General features: G+C 41.5%; 2 long non-coding RNA genes across 2 annotated transcripts in view; one reads left to right on the top strand and one right to left on the bottom strand.

The window, feature by feature from the left end:
• LOC307207739 overlaps positions 1–14,764 on the bottom strand; it is a 185,742-nt gene extending 170,978 nt beyond the window's left edge. Inside the window, exon 1 of the long non-coding RNA XR_013834815.1 lies at positions 14,663–14,764. This is a non-coding gene — a long non-coding RNA (uncharacterized lncRNA). The remainder of the gene's footprint in view (positions 1–14,662) is intronic.
• Positions 1–18,400, top strand: part of LOC307207744 — a 962,945-nt gene that overhangs the window by 640,352 nt on the left and 304,193 nt on the right. The gene's annotated exons all lie outside the window — the stretch shown is intronic.

The following is an 18,400-nucleotide window of genomic DNA, read 5'->3' as shown; positions in this document are numbered from 1 at the left end:
CTACAGCAGATTAAAATCCCTTCAAATTTCTAAGCATATTTATTTCTTTATTGATAAATAATAATTTTATAAATAATAAATCAAGATACACCAGGATGAGTGAATTGGAAAAAAGGAAGACCTTGGACTGTCAGCGATCAGCTGGGACTACACTGGCATAATTCCTTCAACCTGGATCAGCTGGGGCTATGCTGCTCTGGCCAGCAGAACTTAAACTGGTGGAGCTTATTGTATTTATTACAATTATATCCCATCTTTCCAAGGAGCTGAAGGTTGCAGCAGTAGTGGACCCTCAAGCTTGAACCATAGCTGTCAACTTTTCCCTTTTATTGCGAGGAATCCTATTCGGAATAAGGGAATATCCCTTTAAAAAAGGGAAACGTTGACATTTATGGCTTGAACTGTTGTGGGGGCCCCTTCACAACCAGCAGCAAGGTCTGGGTAACCACTGTTATCTTCCTCAGTAGGGTTGTTCCATGACAGACACCACAATTGTTTGGGTTTTCCGGTATCCTCTTAAGTAAGGGCTGTGGCAGGTGAAGGGAGGGCCCCAAGAATGACCCAGGAGAATGGTATTGGGTTGAAATAGGCCACAACTTTTTTTGATTACAGGAAAGAGTAGGTTTGGCAAGGCACTGGGCACACATCCTGTATCAGGCAGCCCGCCTGCTACCTGATAGGAACCTGGTGGGGTCGAACTTGTGCTAGGGAGTTGCCTCCAACATGGAATGGAACCCACAAACCCACACAGACCACCACTGGGAGAGGTGTACGGGCCCACAATCGGCCAAAAGGGTGGCCAACACCTGGCCACCTCATTAAATAGGCTGGGGTGGGCTGCACACATCCCCAAGCTCCAGCTACTGACTCACAAACTTTGGGATTGTTGAAATATATACAACAACAACAACAACAACAACAACAACAACAACAACAACAAAATAATCAATTTGAGTTCTGCGAATCAAATTTGGTCTACTAAACCCCAAATTTTAAAGCAATGTGGACGGAAGTCACTTTTGGGGCCACACCATGACTAGGGGCCCCAAAGCTTAAGCTTCATTATTTTCATAGTAGATCCAGCACTGGATGGCACATATACTTTTCCCCCCATTCTACTTCATGATTCCTGCATTGCAGGGGTTGGACGACCCTTGGGGTTCCTTCCAACTCTACAATTCTGTGACTCTAACCCTGTGAGGAAGGTTAGGCTGAAAGTGAGTGACTGGCCCAAGGTCACCCAGTGAGCTTCATGGCTCAGTGGGGATTTGAACCCTGGTCTCTCAGGTCTTAGTCAAGCTCTAAAACCACTACACCACACCTGCTCTCAAACATAAGCCTCAAAAATGCTGAGGGTGGGATGGGGCAAGGAGAGACACTTATTCCAAACCTGTTTCAGCTCAACAAAGCCCGGTGAGAAGAACACCAGCGAAAAGGATGGTGTAATGCTATTTTAAAGGTTTGTTTCCACTCTGCCAGCTCAGCCAGTGATACCCCCACTTCTGAGCACAGCTTGGAACTTACGCTGACTTTCTGTACATATGATTGCTCTGTTAATATCAGACAGTAAATTTGCAGTCAACCTGAGCTTCTTCCATGGGCATATTGTGTCCTGTTCATTTATCCCATCCTATCTCCCTGCTGGGCTAAACCAAGAGCTCTCAGGACTGCCTTATAAAAATATAGGTTATCACCCCCACCACCCCTCCCTTCCCCCAACCCAAGGAAGAATTTAATCAGTCTCCTGAGGGGGAGATTTCATTGTCTGAGTCATTGCTGTTCCTGCTGTCAGCATGCTTAATTGAGTTCTTTCATAGTTGCTACACGTGTCCACTGGCACTAATTATACAGTGATCAATTCCTCTCACTAACAGTATTTGATCCATAGCCACTCCTTGACAAACTGAGAGTGAGTATTGGACTACACTGTTGTGTCAGTCACCTTGATTGAAATGTAAAGATTGTTTTGAAAGGAATAACAAGAACAATTGCATCACCTGTTGCACATTGATTGGAATGGGGGAAATGTTAAATGACCATTTTTCTGGGTGTTTCGGAGAATGCATTTGCCACTCTCCATGGCACTGGACAACAATGAAGTAGGCTTGTAATGTGACTGTTGAAGGGAGCACAAACTAACCCTTTCAAGAAAAATATACAGGTGACTACCAAAAAAAAGGAAGGAAGGAAGGAAGGAAGGAAGGAAGGAAGGAAGGAAGGAAGGAAGGGAAGGGAAGGGAAGGGAAGGGGGGAAGGGAAGGGAAGGGAAGGGAAGGGAAGGGAAGGGAAGGGAAGGGAAGAGCTTCTGGAGATTTGCAAAATATGGATTGCAAAATATGGATTGTAGTGGAATCTACAGCTGTTAAACTGCATGTAAGGACTTTTCTTGATTGATTGATTGATTGATTGATTGATCAAGAGGCATTGGTCACCTCCCTGACCCAGCCAGCTGTTACCTCCCTGCTGCAAGTGGTCGCTCAATCGGAGCACCTTGTCTACATCCTCAAGCCTAACCAACTGAAACTCATCCAACACAACAGGACTATACTGTGCTCTGGACACCCCATGAGATTCATCTGCTATAATAGCAGAGTCAAGGTCTTGGTGGATGCAAGCAATTTTAGTTTTGAGAAAAGGCAAGTAAGAGGTGACATGATAGAACTTCATAAAATCATGCATGGCATAGAGAAAGTGAAGAGAAAAAAGTTTCCCTTCCTCTCACCTAAGACTAGAATTCGTGGACATCTCAGTGAAGCTGAATATTTGAAGATTCAGGACAGACAATAGAAAGTACTTTGTGCAGCACATAACTAAACTATGGAATTCCCTCCCACAGGAGGCCACCAACTTGGATGGCTTTAAAAGAGGTTTAGACAAATTCTTGGAGGATAAGTCCATCAATGGCGACTAGCCACGATGTAGGCTACATTCCATAGACCTTGGAGGCAATGATCTGCCTCCATGGTTGAAGGCAATATGCTTTTAGCTATTAGTTGCTGGAAACTACAAGAGTGGGGAGTGTTCTTCAGCTCACATCCTGATTACAGATTTACTGCAGGCATCTGGCTGGCCACTGTGGGATCAGGATGCAGGACTTCATGGGCCATTGGCCTGATCCAGCAAGGTTCTTCTTATATTCTTATTTAAGATTCTTTTGAGCTGCCAGGAGCTAAAAATGGACATGCAACACATAATCTGAACCACTAAGCTATGGCCTACTTCAGGCGGGATCTACCCACTCATGCAGCATCCATGTGGCTTATTGCAAGAAGAATCAGCTAGAATAAGTGGCGTCTCAACAGACAACTACAGCTCTGTTGCTTTTGCCAGTGGCTGAAGATTGGCACTACACTCAGTATATGACCATCACCATCTAGGTCATCCACTTTTCACAGCAAGTATGAGTAATGCACCTGTTGGGCAACACTGCACACAATCAGAAAGTGAGAAAGTGTTCCAGGACCAGCTCAGGTCTGAAAGATCTAGAGATAACAAATTCAACAATGGAAGGTCTTGAACAATCCCAGCTTACAAAATTGATGCCTCTTTTTCAACCTTCTTCCCCAGTCTATTTTGATGCAGATCAGGAGGAAACGTTTTTCGGCCTGAGGACCACATTCCCTTCTGCGCAGCCTTCCAAAGGTTACATGGTAGAGGTGAGCAGGGCCAGAGGAAAATGCGGGGGGGGGGGGCAACCAAATTTCCTCTTTGTACAGTATACTAGTGTCTCTCACACTCCTCTTTATCTTCAGTCCACTCAAACAAGAGGCACGATCAGAGTTCAAATACAAAGAACATCTCTGAAGGGTCAAGAGTAGGGATATCAGAGAACTGCATCAGAAAAAGAAATGGGGAGTGGAAATATCTGCCATTTGCATTTTCATCCAAGGTGAGGAATGGAAATCACCCACATCATTTTTTTTGCCCACATATGCTATGTGAATAATTATATTACTTTCTGTAAAGTTTTTGACATTTCCCTTCCATTGAAATGCAATTACATTAATTACATACATTTTGGCTATTGCAGATAGTGAGATGAATGATATAGGTTTTTATCAGATGACCAACTGTATAGCTGAACAGAAACAACATTGATTGTGATCAACAGTGGATGGAACAGAAATTTCTGCCTTCTTATGTCCCTAGTCAAAGGGCACCACTAAACAATGCTTGATGGGGGTTGCTGGGGGAGGATGGATTTACCCAAAATCAGCATTGGACCAGTGCACCCTAACAGAAGGATTGTTTCCTAGCCCATCCTTCACCTGAAGACCACTGCTCCATGACAGAGTTTTCATTACTCACAGCAGGCTATGGTAGGAAGGAGAAGACAGGAAACATTCCTTCTGTTAAACTTTCATAGGTTATCTTAGGATCAAGCCCTGGTGAATAAAATAATTTTTTTGAACAAATAAGCCACCTACTTTGTAAAAACAAGCACCATGCATTTAAATAATCTGCTTCACTTCTTCTTGTGGTGGTGGTGGGGTATGCACAACTAAGACATCTGTCCCTTCATTGTTAATTAGCTGAAGATGCCTGAATCTTATAATAAATCAACATATAGACATTCCATCTGTCCTAGATACAATTTTGTTCAAAAATCTGTGTGACAGAGACATCTACTACTTAAAAATGGTGTGCATCTCACAGTTTCTCCTTGCAACACATGAACAGTCCTCCTCAGCTTGAAGCGAGACCATCACACTCATCAATATTATGATCCATATATTTTAGTGTATTTGCAATACAAACTCCTTTCATAAAAAAAAAAAAAATCCTGGCTGTGATCACATTTGTTCTACCGCAGACTTTGACTTATAAGCTTTTAGTTTAATTCTAGAAAGCCAAATATTGGAATATAAACTCCTTTTGATGATCATGAATAAATATAATCTACAGAAATAGAATTAATGCGCCTCTATCAAGGAGAGAATATTACCTTCTTCAGGCATTATAATTCCTTGTACTAGTGTCATCATGTGGGGGAGAATGGGGATGATTCCAAAAGTTCTACCCTACTCCATTGCTGCCTACAAGTTCGGGGTGACTGCCTTGAGAAGGGGCTGTTGTGGAGGTTTAAAGCCCAGGAAGATCAGAACTCATGGACGGTAAAACCTTGTAGGGAGCCTCCATCTTGCTCCCACAAAATGTTGTGATAGCCCCCAGATCAGACAGCATCTAGATAAGAAGTGAGGAGTGAATGGTCAGTGGTGAGATTACTAAGAAATATTTGATGGATTGATGCAGTTGTCATGCTCTTGAGGAAAGGGGGCATGTACCATTCTGTACAACTGTAATGGACAACATGTGAACTCCCAGATGAGGAGCCTGTGAGTCCTTAGCTCCAGATGGGGTCAAAAAATTGTCAGCTGTCCAATAATTGTAAACTAACTGCATTGACTAGTTCAAGAATGCGGAACAGTCCTCCAAATGTCTCTGGGCTCCAGTTCCCACCACTCCTGACCATTGGCCATCCAGGCTGAGGCTGGCTGGAGTCGGAGTTTGGGAGCATCTGCGGGGAGGGCAAAGATTTGCTGTCACTGTATTTATTATTTACGATATCAGCACAGCTATATTATCTACACTATAGTGTGATATCATTTTGATAATTTACTGAGAAGCAAATTCCAATGAATTCAATTTGACTTTCGTCTAAGCAAGTGTATTAAAAACTGCAACCTGTGGTTTGTTATACATTTTAAGTGGTAGATAGAGTTGGCAACTGTACCTAAGGCATTGGGCAAATGCTTTAGGTTGCTAACTCTGAATGGGGCTAAATGATTGCCAGTTGGAAGCTGAAATCAAACTTCTTTTGCAAACTCACCAATTTATCACCAGATCAGGAATGGATAACCTGTGACCCTGAAGATGTTGTTGAATTACAATTGCCATTAGCCACAACTAGCATAGCCAATTGTCATGCAGGCGGTGGAGCCTGTGGGGCGATTGGGAAGGGAGGTTCAGGCACCAGAAGGAAAGGCTAGATAAAAGAAGGGTAAAAGAAGCAAAGAAAATTGTAAGCTTAATCAGCTAAGGAGAGGTATAGCTACGGCCTCAAATGATGCAGATGAGGAAGATCCCCAGCTCTGTTCAGCAGCGTGAAGCAGGTGCTTGGCACATGTGCTGTCGCTTTTATACCCCCCCCCCACAATCACCCCACTAAAAATGATTGGCCAATAGGCCTGGGGTGATTGTGGTGCCACCCAGGCATGAGGGTATTACTCCGCCCACACCAGGGTGGGGGGAACTGGGTTGAGGGCCTGCCCGCAACCAGGACCATCTTTTAAGATGATCCCACTTGTTGAATTACAATTCCCATTAGCCACAACTAGCATATCCAATTGTCAGGAATAATGGGTGTTATGGTCCAACAACAGCTTGAAGGGCCACAGGTCCCCCATTCCTGGTCTACAACTCCCATAATCTCTGAGTGTTGACCTTGCTTTCTGGAGATGAGAGCAGTTTTAGTACAACAACATGTGGAGGGCCACATATTCCCCATCCCTCACTTTAGTGATGTGGAAAGGCAATATAACCTGTTAGGTAAGACATTGGTGGAGGGGATCGCTTTCCATTATTGCCCAGAGCTCCATAGATTCTGGGTATAGTGCTCCAAATAAGGAATGTTTCAGATTATATGGGTCCAGGAGACAGAGACTTTAGAAAACTGTAAAAAGAAATTGTCAGAAGTCTTAAAACCCATTAATAAATAAATGCAGAAGAAAGAACATTTAAATAGATCTTGTTAATTGTGTTTATCTCAGTGTGATGCCATGTCAAAGAGCCTGCAGCTAATGTAGTTTGTTAAAATCCCGATTTGCACAGCAGGAAGTGAACATTAGAAAGGAAACTCTTGTCATTACTGGCAGAAGCTGAAGAGGCTACTAACACTTGATTAAATCATTAATATATCTTTTAAAATTTGAAACACTGAATTAGAGATCTATTTGCATAGAACATCATTTTATAAAACTGCTTTCATCTTGCATTTGCTCCTCTGGTATAGCTCCATAAGCCACCATCTACGCAGAAGGAGCTCAATATGGCCCTTTTGAGGTTTATGACTTGTATTGTTGATTACTTCTTATTTAGTTGGGGAAACTCATGACTGCAGCGTGGAGCTCCAATATTTTTTTAAAAGCCAAAAAGCTCCCCCCAAAGCAGAGGTTTCTATTTTGCCTGTCAATTTTTACTATTATTAGGCTGCAATCCTACCCACCCACCATGTTGATAGCTGAGTGGTGGTGGTAGTGGTTGTAGGGTACAGTACAGCTACCTCTCCACCGGACTGGTAAAGAGGAGTGGCACTGGTGGAGATGGCTCCCCTCTAGGCATGCTAACAGTGGTGGTCCTCCCACTGATGGTAGCCTGCAGAAAGTCCTAAAATAGGGAATTTGGGGTGGGTGCAAGTCACCATACTTGTGTCTCTCAGGGGTACCAGCCAGGAGCTGACAGAGCACCTTCCACCTGCAACAGTCCATAGACTGCCCCATGCCTCTTAGGACCCTTCTTAGGAATGCTCTGTTATTAAATCACATGGCAGAAAATGAAGACATCTGTTTAAAAGGTTATTCTCAATTGCTTGCAGCTATTTCAAGAAAGAAGAGGAGAATGGGAATTAAGAAATTATGCAGAAATATTCAATGCATAGGAGGTGTGTTAGAAGGGAGCTGCCAGTTTAGCTGCTCACATATATAGGAACAACGAAGTTGTCACAGAGAACCTGATTGTTGGTTGTTCCAGAGTTTAGAACATCAGCACTGGACATACATTTCTCAACATGCCAGAGTTTCTTTCTTTCTCTTTTCAAAATTAGCAATCCTGCTTGTAATTTCTGCAAAGCAGACTGGGTTGTATCCAGTTCTGAATCATCCACCATGGGTTTTAGTCCTGTCCAGTCATTCAGCCCCACTGAATCCACAGGACTCAATTTTGAGCAGACATGGTTAAGATCACACAAGTAGCACAGCTCTTTGGATTCCAGACAAGGTAGAGGGATGGCATTACTGTTTGTATGCAAAACTATGCATCTAATATAATTTTATCTTTTTAGCTGGCAGTACAAAATGCTTGACATTGATCTAAGATTTTCTAGGCCTGAAATAATTCAGCAAAATTGTCTGCTTACTGGAAAAGCAGCTCAAAGCTGTTTCCAGGAAGCAATCTCTTTAGCCTCCTTAGTAATAACAAAGCTCAAGGCTCATCACTGAAAATGTATTAGTTTGTACATTAGCCCTCTTCACAAGAATATGCCACTCTTGGGGGCATGGAGAGCTGGTTCTCAGGAATGTTTGCACATTACATCAGAAGACTTCCTTCCCTCAGGTTTATCTTTCTGTTTTCAGGAATTTTGGGATGCAGTGATGGTATGCCATCAGTCTGAGTATTTTTCCAGCATTCAAATCCCAGCAGTTAGGGGTGTAACAACACAGCCCCTTCTAACCTGAATTTGTCACAATCAGTGATGTAAGTTACATAACTTGCATTTGTTTCATTGTAAAGGAAACATCAAAACAAATGTTTTAAAAGTATTTAATTTCATTGCAGACTTCAGAATATTAGTGATGTGAATGAATACCAGTTATATTCATTTGACTGATTTTCATGTATATGCTTTTTACTAAATAACAGGTTACTGTTATTATTAAAACGACTCCAACAGACAAGAAAAAACCACTCACAATTACAATATTAATTAGTCCAAAAACTAATATTTGGTGTTTTTACAGCCCCCCCCCCCAGTTGCATTACAACATGCCTTCCATTGCCTCAGAAAGTTTCCCAAATGGAAGATGTATATACTTCTCAATTTGTTGCTTGCTTAGGCATCATTAGGGGAAATGCATGTTGTGTGTGTGTCCTGAGCATACCCAGCCCAAGGAGGACACAAGGCTGGTAGTTTAATTCTTTGTTGTCAAAGCACACACAGTAGCTCTTAAGGCACACAGTACACACATACACACTTCTGGCAACTAAATAGCTTGCCTCCACTCCACAGGCTTGTGCTTGGAGCTGGACTGTTGGCGCAACAGCATCACCCACCTCCACCCAAACTTAAGTACCCCTATCTGACAGCATGCATGCAAGCAATCTACAACTTCTCCTACATGGAAGTTGCTCTGTGTCTGTTGCTTCAAGCTTCTCCTGGTGCTAGGTGACAGCAGAGGAGGGGATTCTGCTGGCCTCCACCCCAGACACCATCTCTTCCTCTGCTCCTGATGTGTCCTTTCCTTCTTTCATCCCTGGCTCCTGCCGCATGTCCTGCACCCCCTTCCCCATCTCCTTCTGTTCACTCTCCCCCCCCCTCCAGATCTGGCTGCTGCCTCGTGGGAGTGACAAAACTCCATAAATTGCTGCTCCATTCCCTCAGGTCCCATGGCTTCTGCCACCCACTCTTCAGCACCCTGCCAGTCCTTCGGATTATAACCTAGAACCAACCAAAATTTCTTAAATATATTTTAGTAAGGAAAGCAAGCTTGGATAAGTAAGAAGAAGAAGAAGAAAAAGGGAGAGATTTCTACGCATATTAAACATGCCAGTCAAGAGAGAAAGTGCTAAAAGTAGAATTTAGATATTTTAACAAAAGGCCTAATAAGGCTCTGCTTCAATAGTCTCTGAAATGCAATCTATCTCAGTTCAATAACTACAGATCATGACCAGTTAACAGTCTATATTACCAGACTTAGTTTTAAAAGGTCATGCATTAATTAGCAGGCGGCAGTTCAGTAGCTGCTCTTGATATATCCCACGAGCTTTAGATCGTTGCTTGCATTTGTGCCTGGATTAATTATGCACCTTTAAATACTGATTTTCAGTATCATCACCTGAATGGCCAAGTGTCCCCAAGAGATACATTTCAACCATTTCTTTTCTCCCCCCCCCTTTTTTTAAAAAAAGGTTGATTTTTTGCAATGGTGCCTTACACTTTCCTTTAACCTCCCCCCCCCCCCCGAGGAACATTGTAGCCTTGAGCACATGTTATTCACTTGCAAGGCTTATGAGAGAACAGAGTCCCACATTTATGCCCACGCCCAATGTTCTGTCTCCTTGTTTTAGAAAAAGAACAACAGCCTTATATTGCTTCTCCACATCTGTAGGGGACTATGCTATCAGAACACCTGCTTTTTGGCGGGGGGTGGGGGCCTGATCCTATGGAACCCCTACAAGTGAGGAGGAGCTCATATGTTGATTTTTGTCTATTCAGACAACTATGCACAACGGGCAGTTGTTAAAAAAGGGAGACCCTGTGATAGGCATGGGGCTAAAAGCATGGTCCCACTCTGCTCTGTTCATGCCCTTGTGTGTTTTTCAAGAAAATGTTAAGTATGTGGAGGACTGGGGGGGGGGGGGGCAAAGGTTGAATCCCCTGCAGTGATTCCCCGCTCCCTGCCCCTGCAACTCATATTTATCATAACAACCATATACTAATGACGTAAACAGTGTTTGGCCCTCAGATTTGTTGGCACACAGATGACTTTATTACCTCCAAATCTTGATTTTTTGTCATGACTGCTCACAAAACAAATTAACCTTATGTTGGTTAACGCTTTTCTCCTGACATATTGGTTTTACCTTTGCATCCTGCTGACAAACTCAATAAAGAATTATGAACATAACAAAATAGGCTGAAATACATTGTCATATCTTGTCGCAGTGACCATATCTTATTGCAGTGACCAGATGTTTGTGGTCCTTGCTCCAGATTATTTTCCTTTGCTTCTATCATTTAAATTTTATATCATAATGTGATGATGCATGAACTTAAACAGTAAGACCACCTAATTGCATTACACATAAAACATGAACCCCTTTCCAGTCTTCCAGACCATTAGCAAACTGAAAATAGATATACTGTACATTAGAATGTACTGTGACTTAGTCAAAGTTTTATATCTGAAGCTGTGCTAGCCCAGCCATATCCTACTGGCACGTGTTGAATTTTAATAGACTTTATTATGGACCTTCAAATTAAAAGCTGTCAGGAGAGATAAAAGGTTGGGGATTTGAATATAAAAGTACTTTGATTAGACATAAAGGTCAGCCCGTGTGGCAAAAAGTCAATGCATCCAAATTAAGTGTAACCCTTTGTAAGGAAATATGCTAATCTCTCGTGTAAAGTACTTGCATGGTTAATAGTTAGACTATTTTCTGTGATGAAATTTTAACAAGAAGATAATCCACATGTAATTTGCCTGTCAAGAATGTCTCATTTCTTGGGCTTCAGTTTATCTAGCGTGGTCCAAAAGTTCTATCAAATCCATTCTCAAACAGATTTGCCTCCTGTCCTGAACACAAATCTACTTTTTAAAAAACAACAACAACAATAACACAGGATCCTAGGTATTTGTAAAGGTTAAGTATAAATTACCCTTTAATTAAATTGCTGATGAAATTGCTGAGAGTTACAATATAATTTAGTATTTCTGGGAGTGATATTAAGATTCTGCAGAACTGCTGAAGAAGAAGAAAACTTATTAAAGACTTAAAAGGGTGGCAGGATGAAAAGGGGTTTACATTTGTAGAATCTCCTGTAAAATTATGGAAAGTGACAGATTCTGTTTTTTGATCTCTGAGTCAGGGCTGCATGCTTAAACCATTGTGACACTTCAGCTGAATCTGGCATAGCCGAGAACTAATACGAAATTAATAGAGTATAATAAAGGTCTATTGGATTCCAGACTAACTTTGCAGCTTTGAAGTGAAAGAACAGAAGGCATAATTTCAATCTTTGTTTAGTGCCTTGGACAGCCAGCTCGCTGGCATTAAAGAATGGTCAGGATTAAAAATCTGATGGATAGTAGCACAGCCCCTTCTTGACAGCTTTTCTGTTCAAATACAAATTACTGTCAGAGCTCCAGAATGTTTGAAGGCACATTCAGAGATGAAATATCATGACTGAAACAAGCACCGTGTGAAGCTATTATGTTTTGAAAGGAGAAATAATTACATACTGTACATCTCCTAGGCACAGATCTGAATTAATAATGCATAATAATAAGTACAATGAAAAGTATACTAATGAAATGCTACTGAACGTAACAATTTTGAAAACCATGGGATTATCAGCCTGCCATGGAAAATGTCAGTGCATGTATTTTTTATTTTAGATTTTGTTATTTTCCCCACCTTCTAAATAGATATAAGCAAATAAATGTTGCATTGACCTTATGATATATTATGAGGTATTTAAGCTTCTGCAGCATTTCATTGGGTATTTGTGTGTGTGGTTGTTGTTGCTATTTTTTTAATATGGGATATATTTCTGAAATTTCTATTCATATGTTTGTCCTGTAGACAGTGTACTCCCTCCTCCCATAAAAAGGTATGTGTCTGTTAATCTAAAAATTGCATTGCTTGCTACAAACACAGTGCATGGGTTGTAGAAATGACCTGAAGTTGGAATGTTTTGATTATTGGTACAAGGGGGAAAATATAGGCCACATTTTATAGATCTGGCTTCAAAATGCCTCTCACAAAAGGGGCTGAGAAGTGTAATGGAATTACAAAAATTGAAGAGCTAATATACAGAGCACTGTATTCCCCACTGTGGCTGGTCTTTAATGGAAGAGAGGGCCATTTCCTTTTTCCATTATATTATGTTTTCAATCTCCTTGTATAAAAATCCAGCTGGCAAGCTCACATATTGTTCCCTTCAACACTGCTTCAGTTTGATTAGGAAGAATTTTCCAACACTTCCCTCTTGTGCAAAAGCGTCTATATATAGAATGGTTTCAGCTGAACTTCAGAACACAGATGTCTCATCCTTTTGGGACTTACACACTTTTAACATAAATAAATACAATAAAATGCCAAAATAGTAATCTGAGAGGCACTCCCATCAAACTGCTTAATCTATTACTCTAACTATTCAGATTAAAACTATAACAAAAATTTAAACTCAAAATCATGAGGCTGAATACTTTGCTACAGTGCAAAGAACTTTGGAGAAGCTGCATGGCAAAATTATAATTTTGTCACAGATTTCCATTTTTGCCACATGTATTCAGGATTCCTACCATAGAGAATTTGGTAAGATTCTCCTTAGTGGTACATGGGGTTGTTTCCAGTGTGAGTCCTACTGAGAGTAGACCCATGGAAAATAATGGACATGACCTACTTGGATCAATTAATTTCAATGGCTCTGTTCTGAGTAGGACTTAATTGGATACAACCCGTTTTACCCATTTCAGTTAAGGCCACAATTCTAGGCCCATTAACTTGGGACTAAACTCAAATGAATTTATGGGTTTAAAGTTAATAACAATGTAACCTGAAACAAGTCTACTCAAAACTGATGGTCTGATAGTCAATGTAAAGCAGCCAAGAAAGTTATGGCTAAGACAATTAGGAATTCTCATAAGAATCCAATTGAGAAATCTATGGAAAATTTGATCAAATGTAGGTTGGAATACAAGAATAGGTTCAAAAACAATAAACCTGAAAATCCAGAATCTGGAATTGGGGACTAGCAATAATGGAACAGAGGGAAGACAAGTTCTGGGAACTGGTGTCCTGGGATTTAAATGAAATGAGATCAGCACAGGTAGCCTCAACGCCTGTCTCTGATAGGGTTAAATATTTATCCAATATATTTGGTGGTCAATCTGGGCAAACACATGTATCAGCAGTGTGTAAGGATTTTTTGAACTTACCTGAAAGGAAATCAATCTCCCATAATGAGAGGCCCTTGTTGTTCAACTTTTAGCTTTTAAAAAACAAGAAACCCTACTGACCACTTGTTATGTTATGCCTTATTTATAGGCCACATATGGGTCAAAAGCTCCCCCCCCCCCAGCAGTGAACAGTTTCTTTTTTATAAAAGAAACTAAATAAAACTACAATACATATGCAATCACTCAAAACAGTATAAAAACAAAAATGAAATCGCAAAGCACCCATTAATCACACTGGATATAGCTATTAGGAATTGTCATTAACCCTGTAATGTAGAAACAGAAAAACCATCAGTCAAGCCACCTTATATCTCAGCTAGGTACATATTCTCACCCAATATGTTCTCACCCTCTGGCACAAACTACTGCAGCCAGTCAGCAAGCCAGCAGACAACACTTAGTGTTGTGTTGTCTACAAAGGTGGAGAGAAATTTGATCCAATTCACATTTGAAGGTGGACCTCCTAAATTCACACTTTCAATTCAAACCAAAACACAGCAGTTCTTCAGCTAAGTAGTGTGTACAGAAATACATATACAATGTTAAATGTGCCTATAAATGCATATATTGGTGAAAATAACATGCAGGAATGCATTATATGAGTGTTTCCCATACTTGGGTCCCCAGCTGTTTTGGGACTGCACCTCCCATCATCCCTAGCTAGCAGGACCGGTGATCAGGCATGATGGGATGATGGTCCAAAAACAGCTGCAGACACAATTTTGGAAAACACTACATTATATTAAGAAAATAGCTTTCCAAAAACCAGTATGGCAAAATTGTATGCTGTACAATATTAGGTGAAATTTGCATGAAAATGCAAAATAATTTCCATTGTAACTTTTAAAACAAACAAACAAACAAACAAAAAAATAACAAAAAGGGGGTATATGAGAATCCAAGACAAATTGACATATCAGTCTGTCCCTACCTTCCATGGATATGCACACTGGTTTGGACCAGAAGTGAGAGACTGTGCCTACCTTCAAAGCAGCCCAGTGAAAGAGTCACATGCTGCATCATAATGAGAGCATCTGAGCTGTGTAGAACTAGATGGATAAGCCTGGCACATGGCTAGTACAGACATACCCCTCCCTCCCACTTTAGAAAGCTGCAGCTGCAGACCCCAATGAGCAACAGCAGCAAGCATTTGTCTTTCTTTTATATACTCCTGTTGTTCATCTCCCTCACACTTCCCTTCCCATATTCGTTATACTCGGAGGCTGATTTGCTAAATAAGCATAATTTCTTCCAGTGCTTCAGCTGTTTGCAAATTGCATCAGAAGCTTCCAGAAAACTGTTCCTCCTAGGCAGATGTTCATAATGTTTCGGTGTCATTTTCTGGCACTGCAGTATAATGTTTGCCGGGGAGAGGTGCTCCATGTCAGAGTCAATAAAACCTGATTTCTTAATAAAATATAAATATTAAAAAAGAGAAAACCTGCTTTCTTTTGGAAGCAGCTACCAGACCATCTTCACAGTCTCTATGCTACATAGAGATGCTTCATACACTACAAGTTTTCTGAACCCCCCCCCAAAAAAAATGCATAAGAGTTTTACATTACCCCTATCCACTCATCACACACATTTTCAGTGATCTGGCCAGCTAAATTCATGGGGCAAGGTGAGAGGCACAGGGTGGGGGGAGGGAGTGGACACTCATTTAGGCTCTGAACATTACATGCATGCATGTTGTCCTGCCTTACTTGTGCTTAAGGCAAGGGTAGCCAGTATGTGCCCTTGCAGACTTCTCTGCCTTCCACTTGGATCTTTCCTAGGGCCACCCCCCCCACACACACACAACCCAAGGCTGTGCCACTCATCAGTCCTGCTCCATAGCCTCTCATGTGCTTTTGCTCACTGGGATGTGCCCTTGAATAATACTTCTTGCTTGCCTGGATGAAGAAATATAGATTTGGGTGATGGAGTCGTCCCACTCCTTGCTCTGCTTATCACCCACTTATGCCCCCTCCTACTCTTCTCCCTCTGCTCCCTCTCCCCCCCCCCCCCATTTAACTCAGCAATAAGGAACCTTTTGTGCCCCATGGCATCAGTGGGGTAGAGAAAAGTATGACGCTTATATAGAGGTCTTATATCTGCAGCAGATTTTCTGGCTGTAACACTTTCAAGGCAAAGGGTGAGCCCAGAGGTCTATTCTGGCTTAGGATTTTTAAAAAAAATATATCTTATATTCACAAGGTCACAAAGTGATGTGGGAAGCATACAAAGACCTCCTAATTCTCTGAATTGCTCTTTGTGCTGCCTCTATATGCCCCCCTGAACTGAGGAGGCAGGTAAAAAATGGGTTTATTTGAACCCTGTAGGGATCTGTCTGTACTCAAGTGCTGTGCCTGTATCATACTGAATGAGTCATTTAAGGGTTTTCTCAAAGGTTCCCATGTCCAGCAGTAGGCTGAAATCCTGTGAACAGCCTGTGCTCTTTTGGATTAGGGAAAGGACATGCTAAGCCTAAATCTAATATGGTTTAGGAGAGAACTTCACAGTTTTGAATACGACATGACATAAAGAAAACAACAACAACACCCTGAACCAGTTATAATTGCCCACTCCTTAGGGAGATATTATCATTTCAGTTAATTACATCAAAATGTCAATGAATACAAAGGAAATTGAACTTTTCCTCTTAGATTTTCCAGGGTCTGAAGGGGATTCTTTAAGTAAAGAAAAGAAAAGAAAAGAAAAGAAAAAAAGAAAGCAATCACCTGTGTAAAGTATAATGTGCAAGATAGAAGATTAATTATACAAACCGCTTAGTGTCATGTTTTATATATATATTTATACACACACACACACACACACACACACACAATACACACACACACCCATACCCACCCACACACGACACTAAGCAGTTTGCATATATGCAATTGCTTATGAACAATATTAAAATAGTCTCTTTTCCTCTTTGTACACCAGTTTGGACTGAATTGAGATAATCTGCTGTGATCACAATATATTACCAGAGAATGTAATAAATGTAATACAGTGAGCCCGCAACTTATGTGGGGGTTACTGTCTGGGGATCACACCTAAAGCTCAAATTGCATATAGCCAAAACACAGTGGGTACAATGGCAGGTAGGATTGCCAAAGCCTTTTTCCCCTCCCTCTTTCTAATTTGTTTTTCTTTCTCTGCCACCTGCTTAAAGCTGAATGCACACAAGTTAAATGTGTGTAAATTTCAGGCTTAATCTATTACCATTATTCTGCTCTGTTTCCTTTCATTCTTATAAATGTGAACTCTCACAACGTTAGATTAAGATTCAGCTGCATCCAATGCTACATTAATGGAGTAATCCTATTGTATACTCGGATATAAAATATGGGAGCATAGGAAACTGCCTTATACCCAATCAAAGCATTTATCAATATGGCTCATAACTGTATACCCTGACTGGCAGTAGCTCTCTAGGGTTTCAGGTGAGCGACATTCCTAGCCCCAACCTAAAGATCCCAGAGAATGAAGCTGAGACCTTTTCCATGCAAAGCAGATGATCTGCCACTGAGCAACATTCCTCTGCACTGTTTTAAAGGTTACAAGATATGATTGAAGCCCTTCAACACCAAAGATACACAGAATATGCTTTGGACATAACAGTTATACACTGGTGAACACTCCATGGAGACAGCTGTTCCGCTACTGAAAATACACAAGTGGAGTTGCTATAAGATTGTATAGCTGTTAATACCAGGGGCAGGACAATGGAGGACCACACTTATGTTGCATCCAGAGGTGGAAGACATGTGGCCCTAATCAGATGTTCCTGGATTAGAACTCCTTTAATCCCTGACCATTGGCCAAGCACAGAATTTGACTGGACACAGGTTTCCCATCTCAAAATCACAGCCACATCCCCAACAATGATGGAACTCTGCACGGGCCCTGGAACTAAAGCAAATAACTTCCCTCCCATTGACCTCAGTGGGAAAGCAAAAAAGCTGCCCTCTATGATGCTGACCGCCCCACTATAACAAAATGGGGGCTGTTGAAAGTCACAATCATATCATAGCACACAACTAGTGGTATATAAATGCCACACAGGGGCACCATTACACAGATCATTAGGGACGCAACATGGGGCAACCTCTCTTTGGCCTTAGACCGCACACACTTCAGGCCACTCAGAGCTCAGAAAGGGGAAGCCTGGTGGGGGGAAGAAAAGGTGCTTTGCACAAAAGAGAGCACATTGCTAACACTTCTCTGCCACAGGCATTCCAGACACAACAGCCAACAAGAACTCTCACTCTACTCCAACAGCAAAGGGAGCTGGAACTGAGTACCCCTCCAGCAAGAGAAAGGGACAAATGCTTTTAACTCTGTTTATCCCCAGGGATTCATGTGTGCAGGGAGGGAGGAACTCTATTTGCTGAACCCACCCTATCTCCACAAGTTCATCTGAAGCTGTGAACAGAGACTATAAATATAGTCCACACCAGTCTTCCTCATCCTGGTGCTTTCTGGATGTTTTAGACTATAACTCCCATAAACCCTGACCTTTTGCCACACTGGTTGGGGGTGATGAGAGTTGTAGTCCAACAGACAGAGGGTTCTGGGTTCTGGAAAGCTGATCTATGCACACTTTATCCAGCATTCTTCTTGATGTTTCTGTTCACTGATGCTGTCTCTGGGTGGATGGTCTTTAGACTGAATGAAAACAGTACATTCTCACACAAATCCTGTTATTCTGAGCAAATTAGTCT

This window comes from Podarcis cretensis (assembly GCF_951804945.1).
Source record: "Podarcis cretensis genome assembly, chromosome: Z".
Classification (NCBI taxonomy): Eukaryota; Metazoa; Chordata; class Lepidosauria; order Squamata; family Lacertidae; genus Podarcis; species Podarcis cretensis.
The sequence above is the reverse complement of the archived record's forward strand: the minus strand, read 5'-3'. Positions and strand labels throughout refer to the sequence as shown.